The sequence below is a fragment of the Saccopteryx leptura genome, chromosome 2 (genome assembly GCF_036850995.1).
Source record: "Saccopteryx leptura isolate mSacLep1 chromosome 2, mSacLep1_pri_phased_curated, whole genome shotgun sequence".
NCBI classification, from domain to species: Eukaryota; Metazoa; Chordata; class Mammalia; order Chiroptera; family Emballonuridae; genus Saccopteryx; species Saccopteryx leptura.
Window position 1 is genome coordinate 383,187,242 of NC_089504.1, and position 11,111 is coordinate 383,198,352.

Below are 11,111 nucleotides of genomic sequence, written 5' to 3' on the forward strand. Positions count from 1 at the left end.
ATAAGAATTTTAAAAAAATGTTAAAAAAAAACCCTAAAAAATGTGAAGCAAGACAATTTATTTAATGCTCTGTCTACTGACATTAAGTTACACCCAGTCTTTTGCTTCAAACACTATTGTGCTGTGTAAATAAGTTCAAGTTTACCTGTAGAAGAAATTCAAACAAAGAATTGGCTTGTTAAACAACACATGTAGCCTGACCCGTGGTGACGCAGTGGGTAAAGCATTGACCTAGAATGCTGAGGTCGCTGGTTCCAAACCCTGGGCTTGCCTGGTCAAGGCACATATGACAAGCAACAATTATGAGTTGATGCTTCCTGCTCTTCCCTTCTTTCTGTCTTTCCTCTCTCCAAAATCAAGAAATAAAATCTTTTTAAAAAATAAATGAAAAAAAAAACAAACAGCACATGTGCTTTCCTCCTGGAGTTGTACTAATTGACATTTATTACCACCCTACGAGAGAGCCTGGTCCCTTACCCCCTCATTAGCATAAGGAGCCTTCAAATATTTTGCTCTTTGCAAGATAGATGAAACGTGGTACAGGGCCTGTGCTAACTTGACTAAGATAAATGAAATTCCCAGAATTCCCTCACCTGTGTGTTTGGGTTAAGATGGGCCACAAGAGAGATTTTTTTTTTTTTTTTTAAGTGGAAAGGAGAGGAGATGGTGAGACAGACTCCCGAATGCTCCCTAACCAGGATCTACCCGGCAAATCCCCCTGCCCATCTAAGACCGTTGTTCAAGTGCCAAGCTATTTTCAGTGCCAGAGGCTGACATGATAGAACCAACTGAGCTATCCTTAGCACCTGGGGCAATGCTCAAACCAATGGAGCCACTGATTGCAAGAGGGGAAGAAGAAGAGAAGGGGGAGGGGGAGAGAAGCAGATGATTGCTCTTCTTTTAAGATTATTTATTTATTTATTTATTTATTTTACAGAGAGAGAGAGAGAGAAGCAGGGAGGAGGAGCAGGAAGCATCAACTCCCATATGTGCCTTGACCAGGCAAACCCAGGGTTTTGAACCAGCGACCTCAGCATTCTAGGTTGATGCTTTATCCACCACGCCACCACAAGCAGGTGCAGATGATTGCTCTTCTTATGTGCTTTGACCAAAAATCGAACCCGGAACATCCATATGCAGGCTGAGGCTCTATCCAGTGAGTGAAACAGCCAGGGCCCACAAGAGTCCTGTGCAAGATTGGGAGGGTGGAAGTGAATCTGGAGCCTTTTTTGCAGCTCACACTCATTGTGACATGTCTGCCAACTCAGCTGTTCTGTAGGGACAGAGGCCAGATGGGCAAACTGCTTCATCTGCCTCTACCCCACCACCTCCATCTACCTTCAGCTTCCCAGACTCCTGGGCCAGTGTGTGATGAAGGGTTCCAGCTTCTGCAAGAAACCTGGTTGCCCATGGCAACAAGAAGAGACCTAGGTTTGGCCTATCCTCTTGGACCCAGCCCATACTTGGGTTTCTAGGCAGCTCTGGATCCTTCCTTTCACTTACAACCATTTTCCTTCCTGATACTCTGCCACGTGGACCTCAAGCTCCAGCATCAGATCAAAACAGTAGTATTGACCAGCTACCAGAGTAGGGAGTCTTGCTTCTCAGGTTAAACCCAGACTGAGCCTGACCAGGCGGTGGCGCAGTGGATAGAGCGTCGGACTGGGATGCGGAGGACCCAGGTTTGAGACTCTGAGGTTGCCAGCTTGAGCGCTGGCTCTTCTGGTTTGAGTAAAAAGCTCACCAGCTTGGACTCAAGGTCGCTGGCTTGAGCAAGGGGGTTACTCGGTCTGCTTAAGGCCCGCGGTCAAGGCACATATGAGAAAGCAATCAATGAACAACTAAGGTGTTGCAACACGCAACGAAAAACTAATGATTGATGCTTCTCATCTCTCCGTTCCTGTCTGTCTATCCCTCTCTCTGACTCTCCCTCTGTCTCTGTAAAAAAAAAAAATAATAATAATAATAATAAAATTTAAAAAACCTTTAAAAAAACCCAGACTGATATAAATGTGGTATCTTTAACTTTTCTTTAGTATGAGTTGTGTGTGAGCATGTAAATTGGTACAGCCACTATGAACAACAGTATAAAGATCTCTCAAAAATTAAAAACAGCCTGACCAGGCAGTGGCGCAGTGGATAGAGCCTCAGACTGGGATGCAGAGGACCCAGGTTCAAGACCCCGAGGTCGCCAGCTTGAGCATGGGCTCATCTGGTTTGAGCAAAGCTCACCAGCTTGGACCCAAGGCCTCTGACTTGAGCAAGGGGTCACTTGGTCTGCTGAAGGCCCACGGTCAAGGCACATATGAGAAAGCAATCAATGAATAACTAAGGTGTCACAATAAAAAATTGATGATTGATGCTTCTCATCTCTCTCCGTTCCTGTCTGTCTGTCCCTATCTATCCCCCTCTCTAACTATCTCTCTGTCCTGTAAAAAAAAAAAAAAAAAAAAAATTAAAAAAGGGATTACTATATAATACAACAAGCCCACTTCTGGGTGTGTATCCAAAAGAAATGAAAGCAGGGTATCAAAAGATATCTACACTCTCATGTTTATTGCAGCATTATTCACAATATTTAAGATATGAAAATAATCTTGCCCCGGCCAAGTGGCTCAGTAGATAAAGTGTCGTCTTGCTGAGGTAGCAGGTTCAATCCCCGGTCAGGACATGGACAAAAAACAAACAAATGCCCTGGCCGGTTGGCTCAGTGGTAGAGCGTCGGCCTGGAGTGCGGGGGACCCGGGTTCGATTCCCAGCCAGGGCACATAGGAGAAGCGCCCATTTGCTTCTCCACCCCCGCCCCCCCTCCTTCCTCTCTGTCTCTCTCTTCCCCTCCTGCAGCCAAGGCTCCATTGGAGCAAAGATGGCCCAGGCGCTGGGAATGGCTCCTTGGCCTCTGCCCCAGGCGCTAGAGTGGCTCTGGTTGCGGCAGAGCGACGCCCCTGAGGGGCAGAGCATCACCCCCTGGTGGGCAGAGCATCGCCCCTGGTGGGCGTGCCGGGTGGATCCCGGTCGGGCGCATGCGGGAGTCTGTCTGACTGTCTCTCCCCGTTTCCAGCTTAAAAAAAAAAAAAAAAAAAAGAAACAAACAATGAGTTCACAACTAAATGGGACAAATGAGTGGAACAAGAAGTTGATGCTTCTCTCTCTCTCCCTGCTCCCTCTCTCTCTCAAATCAATGGAAAATTGAATATATATATATATATATGGAAATAATCTAACTGTCAATGGATAAATAGAGAAGAAATCATTTACATATACAATAAAATATTATTTTCTCATTCATGAGCAAAAAGGGTATCCTGCCACCTATAAAATCATGAATGGACCTTGACAATATACTAAGTGAGGTAAGTCACAGAGAAATACAAATACTGTGTGATCTCATTTCTATGTGGGAATCTAAAAAAGCGAAACTCAGAAACAGGGAGTAGAATGGTGGCTACTAGCGGCTGGAGGATGAAGGGAAAGGAGGAATATTGATAAAAATACAAACTTCTATCTATAAAAAAATTAAAAATAAAAATAGTATAAGTTATATGACTGAAAGTGTACCCCTCAAGATACAGCCCCATGAATTAATCCAAAGTGAACACACAATTAACCACCACCCAGGTCAAGAAATTGAGTAATACTCAGTGGCCTGTGATGACACAGTGGATAGTGTCGACCTGAAATGCTAAGGTCACCAGTTCGAAACCCTGGGCTTGCTTGGTCAAGGCACATATGACAAGCAATCAATGAACAACTAAAGTGAAGCAGCTATGAGTTGATACTTCTTGCTCTCCTCCCCCTCTTTTCTCTCTAAAATCAGTACAATCTTTTTTTTTTTTTTTTGTATTTTTTGAAGTTGGAAACGGTGAGGCAGTCAGACAGACTCCCACATGCGCCCGACCGGGATCCACCCGGCATGCCCACCAGGGGGCGATGTTCTGCCCATCTGGGGTGTCGCTCTGTTGCAAGCAGAGCCATTCTAGTGCCTGAGGCAGAGGCCACAAAGCCATCCTCAGCGCCCGGGCCAACTTTGCTCCAATGGAGCCTTGGCTGCGGGAGGGGAAGAGAGAGACAGAGAGGAAGGAGAGGGGGAGGGGTGGAGAAGCAGATGGGCACTTCTCCTATGTGCCCTGGCCGGGAATCGAACCTGGGACTCCTGCACGCCAGGCCGACGCTCTACCACTGAGCCAACCGGCCAGGGCCTCAGTACAATCTCTAAAAAAAAAAAAAGAAACAAAAAAATTGAACAGTACTAATCCCACCTCACTGCCCATCATTTTCTCTGTAAATCACCACCCACTTCCTCCTCCCAGGTTAACCACTAATTTCTCAATACAAAGATTATGTTTGCCTAATTTTGTACTCTAGATGTGCCCGTAGAGTCAGTGCTCCGTTGTGCCTAGTTTCTTATTTTTTTTTATTTTTTTTATTTTTTAAACATTGGGTTAAATGAGGTTAACCGTGTTTCTTTTTTTTTTTTATTTTTTTATTTTTTATTTTTATTTTTTTTATTTTATGTATTCATTTTTAGAGAGGAGAGAGAGAGATTGGGGGGTGGGGAGGAGCTGGAAGCATCAACTCCCATATGTGCCTTGACCAGGCAAGCCCAGGGTTTCGAACCAGCGACCTCAGCATTTCCAGGTTGACGCTTTATCCACTGCACCACCACAGGTCAGGCTGTGCCTAGTTTCTTGATGTTTCCACATGGCTTTTAAAATCAGCTTGCCAATTTCCACCAAAATAAAACTTGTTAGGATTTTTTTTAAATTTTATTTTATTTATTTATTTATTTAAATAATTTTTTTTTACAGAGAGAGAGAGTCAGAGAGAGGGACAGATAAGGACCAACAGGCAGGAATGGAGAGGGATGAGAAGCATCAATCATCAGTTTTTCATTGTGACACCTTAGTTGTTCATTGATTGCTTTCTCATATGTGCCTTGACCGTGGGCCTTCAGCAGACTGAGTGACCCCTTGCTCAAGCCAGTGACCTTGGTGAGCTTTGCTCAAACCAGATGAACCCGCACTCAAGCTGGCGACCTCGGGGTCTTGAACCTGGGTCCTCCACATCCCAGTCCAATGCTTTATCCACTGCACCACCACCTGGTCAGGCTACTGTAGGATTTTGTAGCCACAAACTTACCAGAATAAGAAAGTTTCTTTTCATTCTAATTACTGAGAGTTAAAAAAAATTTTTTTTATTATCGTCTAACCAGTGATGGTGCAGTGGATAGAGCATCGACCTGTAATGCTGAGGTCGCCAGTTTGAAACCTGGGGCTTGCCTGGTCAGGACACGTACAACAAGCAACAAGCAGGCAGTGAACAACTAAAGTGAAGCAACTATGAGTTGATACTTCCTCCCCTCCCTCTCCTCTCTCTGTAAAATCTAAAAAACAAAAATAAAAAACAAACCCTTAAGACAAAGGACCAAGTGTGTGCTCATGCCCATGTCTTCTTTCTTCAGGCATGTATCTCAGCTTTCTTTCTCCTAAACTCTAGGGACTTGTAACCAGAGGAGCAGTGGAAGCTTGTCCTGGGTAACCCCCTCAACCTGTCCCAAGGTCCCTTCTTTAGTCTCTGTAACTTGTGTCCTGAGCCCACGCAGCCCAGCTGGCTCACTTCTTCTGCTTCTGTGACTTTCTTTCTAAAAGGCAAGACAGTTTTCTGAGCAGCCTGCTTGGTTCTTCCTTACAAGTGTACTTTTTGCTTTGCTTGCTACATCAACTTTTTCTTGAGCTAGAGTTCTTGGTTCTGAATTTTTTCTTTGCCAAGCTCAAGAACCAAGAGCTGACATTGTCATTGAAACATTGGTTAATAAAATTATATGGGTTTCAAGTATACAATTCTATAATATATCATCAGTATATTGTATTTGTGTTCACCACCCAAAGTCTTCTCCTGAAAGTTGTCTTCTCCTGAAAGTTTTTATTGTGAGTGGAGATTGGAAAATTTTATCAAGTGCTTTTCTGCATTTACTGAGATGATCAATGATTTTTCTTCTTTATTCTGTTAGTGTGTTAACGTAGTGAATTGTGTGTTTGATTTTCTTTTTTCTTTCCCCCACATCCTCCTCCATCATCCTTTACTCCCTCTCCCCCTGACAATCACCACACTGTTGTTCATGTCCATGAGTGTTTCTCTCTTTTTTTCCTTTTTGGCTCAATTTTTCTACCCTTCTCTCTCAGCCTGCATTGTTTGATTTTCTAATGTTCTACCCATCTTGCATTCATAGAATAAACCCAAATTAGTAGTGATGTTCTCTTTTTATATAGTGAATTTGGCTTGTTTATATTTTGTTTGGGAGTTTTGCATTCCTGTGCATGAATAAAATCATCCTCTCCTGTTCCTTTATGAAACTGATCAGGCAAGGGAGCAATGGATGGAGCGTCAGCCTGGGACACTGAGAACCCAGGTTCAAAACCCCAAGGTTGCTGGCTTGAGCACAGGCTCATCCAGCTTGAGCGTGGGCTCACCACTTTGAGCTAGGGGTTGCTGGCTTGAGTGTGGGATCATAGTTATGATCCCATGGTTGATGGCTTGAACACAAGGTCGCTGGCTTGAACGTGAGATCACAGGCTTGGCTGGAGCCCCTGTCAAGGCACATATGAGAAAGCAATAAACAACTAAGGTGTCGCAACTATGAGTTGATGCTTTTCATCTCTCTCTTTCTGTTTGTCTTTCTCTTGCTAAGAAAGAAAGAAAGAAAGAAAGAAAGAAAGAAAGAAAGAAAGAAAGAAAGAAAGGAAGGAAGGAAGGAAGGAAGGAAGGAAGGAAGGAAGGAAGGAAGGAAGGAAGGAAGGAAGGAAGAAAGAAAGAAAGAAAGAAAGAAAGAAAGAAAGAAAGAAAGAAAGAAAGAAAGAAAGAAAGAAAGAAAGAAAGAGAGGGAGGGAAATAAAGAAGGAAGGGCCTGACCAGGCGGTGGCGCAATGGATAGAGCGTCGGACTGGGATGTGGAGGACCCAGGTTCAAGACCCTGAAGTCGCCAGCTTGAGTGCAGGCTCATCTGGTTTGAGCAAAGCTCACCAGCTTGGACCCAAGGTCGCTGGCTCAAGCAAGGGGTTACTCGGTCTGCTGAAGGCCCGCGGTCAAGGCACATATGAGAAAGCAATCAATGAACAACTAAGGTGTCACAATGAAAAACTGATGATTGATGCTTTTCATCTCTCTCAGTTCCTGTCTGTCTGTCCCTATCTATCCAAAAAAAAAAAAAAAGAAAAGAAAAGAAAAGAAAAGAAAAGAAAAGAAAAAAGGAAGGGAGGGAGGGGGGGAGGGGGAGAAGGAGGGGGGAGGGAGGGAGGGAGGGGGAGGGGGAGGGGGAGGGAGGGAGGGAAAGAAAGAAAGAAAGAGAAAGAGAGAAAGAAAATGCTTTGTTGGATTTTCTTCTCTAGATTATCTTATGCTGGTCTCATTAAAAGAGTTGGGCAATGTTGCCTTGGCTGGATGCTCGGTTCGGTTAGAGCATCATCCCAAAGCACAGAGGTTGCTGGTTTGATCTTTTCAGGACATATTACAGGAACAGATCTATGTTCCTGTCTGTCTCTCTCTCCCTTCCTCTCTCTCTAAAATCAATAAAATAAACATTAAAAAAAAAAGTTGGGCAATGTTTCCTCCTCTGTGTTTAGTGGAAGAGTTTGTGTAAGACTGGTGGTTTTTCTTTCATTGGTATTTGGAAGAATTCACTGAGGAAGCCTCTGGGCCTGGAGTTATTATTTTTGTCTCTATGGGATCTCTTGTTTTAATTGGCAAGGCTTACTTATGAGTGAGGTCAGGCAACCTTTTAATATGTTGAAACAGCCATTTGTAACTGATGAGTCATATTCTTGGCTAAGAATATCAATAAGGTCTTGGCTGGTTGGTTCAGTGGGTAGAGTTTACCTGGCACACAGACGTCCAGATTCAATCCTCAGTCAGGGCACACATGAGAAGTGACCATCTGCTTCTCTTCCCCTCCTTCTCTCCCTTCTCTCTCTCTTCTCCTCTTGCAGTCAGTGGCTCCTTTGGTTTGAGCATCGGTCCTGGACGCTGAGGATAGCTCAGTTGATTCAAGCATTGGCCGCAGATGAAAATTGCCAAGTGGATCCTGGTCAGGACACATGCAGGAGTCTGTCTCACTATCTCCCCTCCTCTCAGTTAAAAAAAAATAAAATTAAATAATAAATATATATATGAATAACATTTTTCTAATGAATACTTGGTCTTTCATTATAAATATTTACAAATTCAGCCCCATATCATATTATATATTGAAACTATTTCCCCTCCCATGTTTTTCTTTAGTCTTTTAAGGTATTTTCCACATCAAAAATTTTACTTTTTTTTTTTTTTGTATTTTTCCGAAGCTGGAAACAAGGAGGCAGTCAGACAGACTTCCGCATGCGCCCGACCGGGATCCACCCAGCATGCCCACCAGGGGGCGATGCTCTGCCCATCTTGGGGCGTCGCTCTGCCGCAATCAGAGCCATTCTAGCACCTGAGGCAGAGGCCACAGAGCCATCCTCAGTGCCTGGGCAAACTTTGCTCCAGTGAACCCTTGGCTGCGGGACAGGAAGAGAGAGACGGAGAGGAAGGAGAGGTGGAGAAGCAGATGGGCGCCTTTCCTGTGTGCCCTGGCCGGGAATCGAACCCGGGACTCCTGCACGACAGGCCGACGCTCTACCACTGAGCCAACTGGCCAGGGCCCAAAAATTTTACTTTTTATGCATTTAAGTTCATCCATTTTTTTCTTTTATAGTTTCTTGATTTTATGCCATGCCTAAAATGGCCTTTCCCATTCTAAGAATATGAATAAAATACTCTCATGTTTTCTTACAATAGTTATGTGGGTTCATTTTTAACTCTCAAATCTTTTTTTTTTTTAATATTATAGAGAACAGTGTTTTTTTGTTTTTTTTGCTTGTTTTTTTGTGTTTTCTTGTTTTGTTTTGTTTTGTTTTTACAGAGACAGAGAGTCAGAGAGAGGGATAGATAGGAACAGACAGACAGGAACGGAGAGAGATGGGAAGCATCTATCATCAGTTTTTTGTTGCAACACCTTAGTTGTTCATTGATTGCCTTCTCATATATGCCTTGAACGTGGGCCTTCAGCAGACCGAGTAACCCCTTGCTCAAGCAAGCGACCTTGGGTCCAAGCTGGTGAGCTTTGCTCAAACCAGATGAGCCCGTGCTCAAGCTGGCCACCCCGGGGTCTCGAACCTGGGTCCTCCACATCCCAGTCCAACACTCTATCCACTGCGTCACCGCCTGGTCAGGCATAACTCTTAAATCTTTGTTCTAACTGGAATTTATTTTGGTATAAATAACAAGGTAAGAATCTCAGTTTATTATTTTCCCAGATGACTACTCACCCTTCCAATACCAGTTGTTAAAAATGCATTTTTTCTTGCCTGACCAGGCGGTGGCGCAGTGGATAGAGCGTCTGACTGGGATGCGGAGGACCCAGGTTCGAGACCCCAAGGTCGCCAGCTTGAGCGCGGGCTCATCTGGTTTGAGCAAAAGCCCACCAGCTTGAACCCAATGTCACTGGCTCCAGCAAGGGGTTACTCGGTCTGCTGAAGGCCCACGGTCAAGGCACATATGAGAAAGCAATCAATGAACAACTAAGGTGTTGCAATGCGCAATGGAAAACTGATGATTGATGCTTCTCATCTCTCTCCGTTCCTGTCTGTCTGTCCCTGTCTATCCTTCTCTCTGACTCACTCCCTGTCTCTGTAAAAAATAAAATTAAAAATTAAAAAAAAACAAAACTAATGATTGATGCTTCTCATCTCTGTCCATTCCTGTCTGTCTGTCCTTTTCTATCTCTCTCTCTGACTCACTCTGTCTCTGTAAAAAATAAAAATAAATAAAAAAAATAAATAGAAAAAAAAATTCATTTTTTCTTACTGATTTGATATTTTTTTTTAGCAGAGACAAAACTCCCTTACTTATTTGCATCTCTTTGTGGCCTCTGTATTGTTATTGGTTGATTTATTTCTTAGCCATACTCATATGTTGTTTTAAGTACTATATGTTTATAATTTAAGATCTGATGAATTTGATTTTTTTTTTGTAAAGGAACTGATGTAATTCAATGAGGAAAATTAAGGTCTTTATAATAGATGATGCGAGAGCAATTGCATAGGCAATTGCTTTAACTTTTTCATCCCAAATTAATTTTTTTAAATTTTATTTATTCGTGGCAACCCTAGAATTTATGTAAACACAATTAATTATATTAAAAAGATAAAATTTTATTTATTGATTTGAGAGAGAGAGAGAGAGGAAGGGAGAGAGAGAAAAAATACCAAGCTGTCATTTCATTTATTTATGCATCCATAGGTTGATTCTTTTTTTTATTTTTTATTTACAGAGACAGAGAGAGTCAGAGAGAGGGATAGAAAGGGACAGACAGACAGGAACAGAGAGAGTTGAGAAGCATCAATCATCAGTTTTTCATTGTGACACCTTAGTTGTTTATTGATTGCTTTCTCATATGTGCCTTGACCGTGGGCCTTCTGCAGACTGAGTGACCCCTTGCTCAAGCCAGCGACCTTGGGTCCAAGCTGGTGAGCTTTGCTCAAACCAGATGAGCCCACGCTCAAGCTGGCAACCTCGGGGTCTTGAACCTGGGTCCTCTGCATCTCAGTCCAATGCTCTATCCACTGCGCCACCACCTGGTCAGGCATTGGTTGATTCTTGTATGTGCTCTGACCAGGGATCAAACCTGCAAAGTTATCATATTGGAAAGACTGAGCTACTGGGCCAGGGCTCAAATTAATTTTTATATATGATATGAAGTAGGGGTTAAGATTCTTTTTCTCCATCTATCTGTCCAGGACCCAACTCTGGTACTTATTTTACATGACCCTTAGAGCATTAGTTCTTCAGTATTGTTATCTATAAAATTGGGATAAGTATAACACCCCTTCATTAAAGAGAATTATGTGAATTGAGTTAATATATGTAAAGCAATAGAATAATACCCAGCCCATGGTCAGTGCCCAGCAGATGTTGTTATTATTGTCTTGAGATATACACCCATGTATAAAAAATAATATAAATGGAGCCATTTTAAAATGGAGTCAGAGCTGCCACCCCAGAGGAACTATCTTGCATATCTCCTCCTCAATGAATGG

At 43.1% G+C, this 11,111-nt stretch overlaps 1 non-coding gene across 1 annotated transcript; it reads right to left on the reverse strand.

The window, feature by feature from the left end:
• Positions 1–8,599: 8,599 nt before the first annotated feature.
• On the reverse strand, positions 8,600–8,675 carry TRNAD-GUC (transfer RNA aspartic acid (anticodon GUC)). The gene has a single exon. It is a non-coding gene; the product is annotated as a tRNA-Asp (tRNA).
• Positions 8,676–11,111: the final 2,436 nt, after the last annotated feature.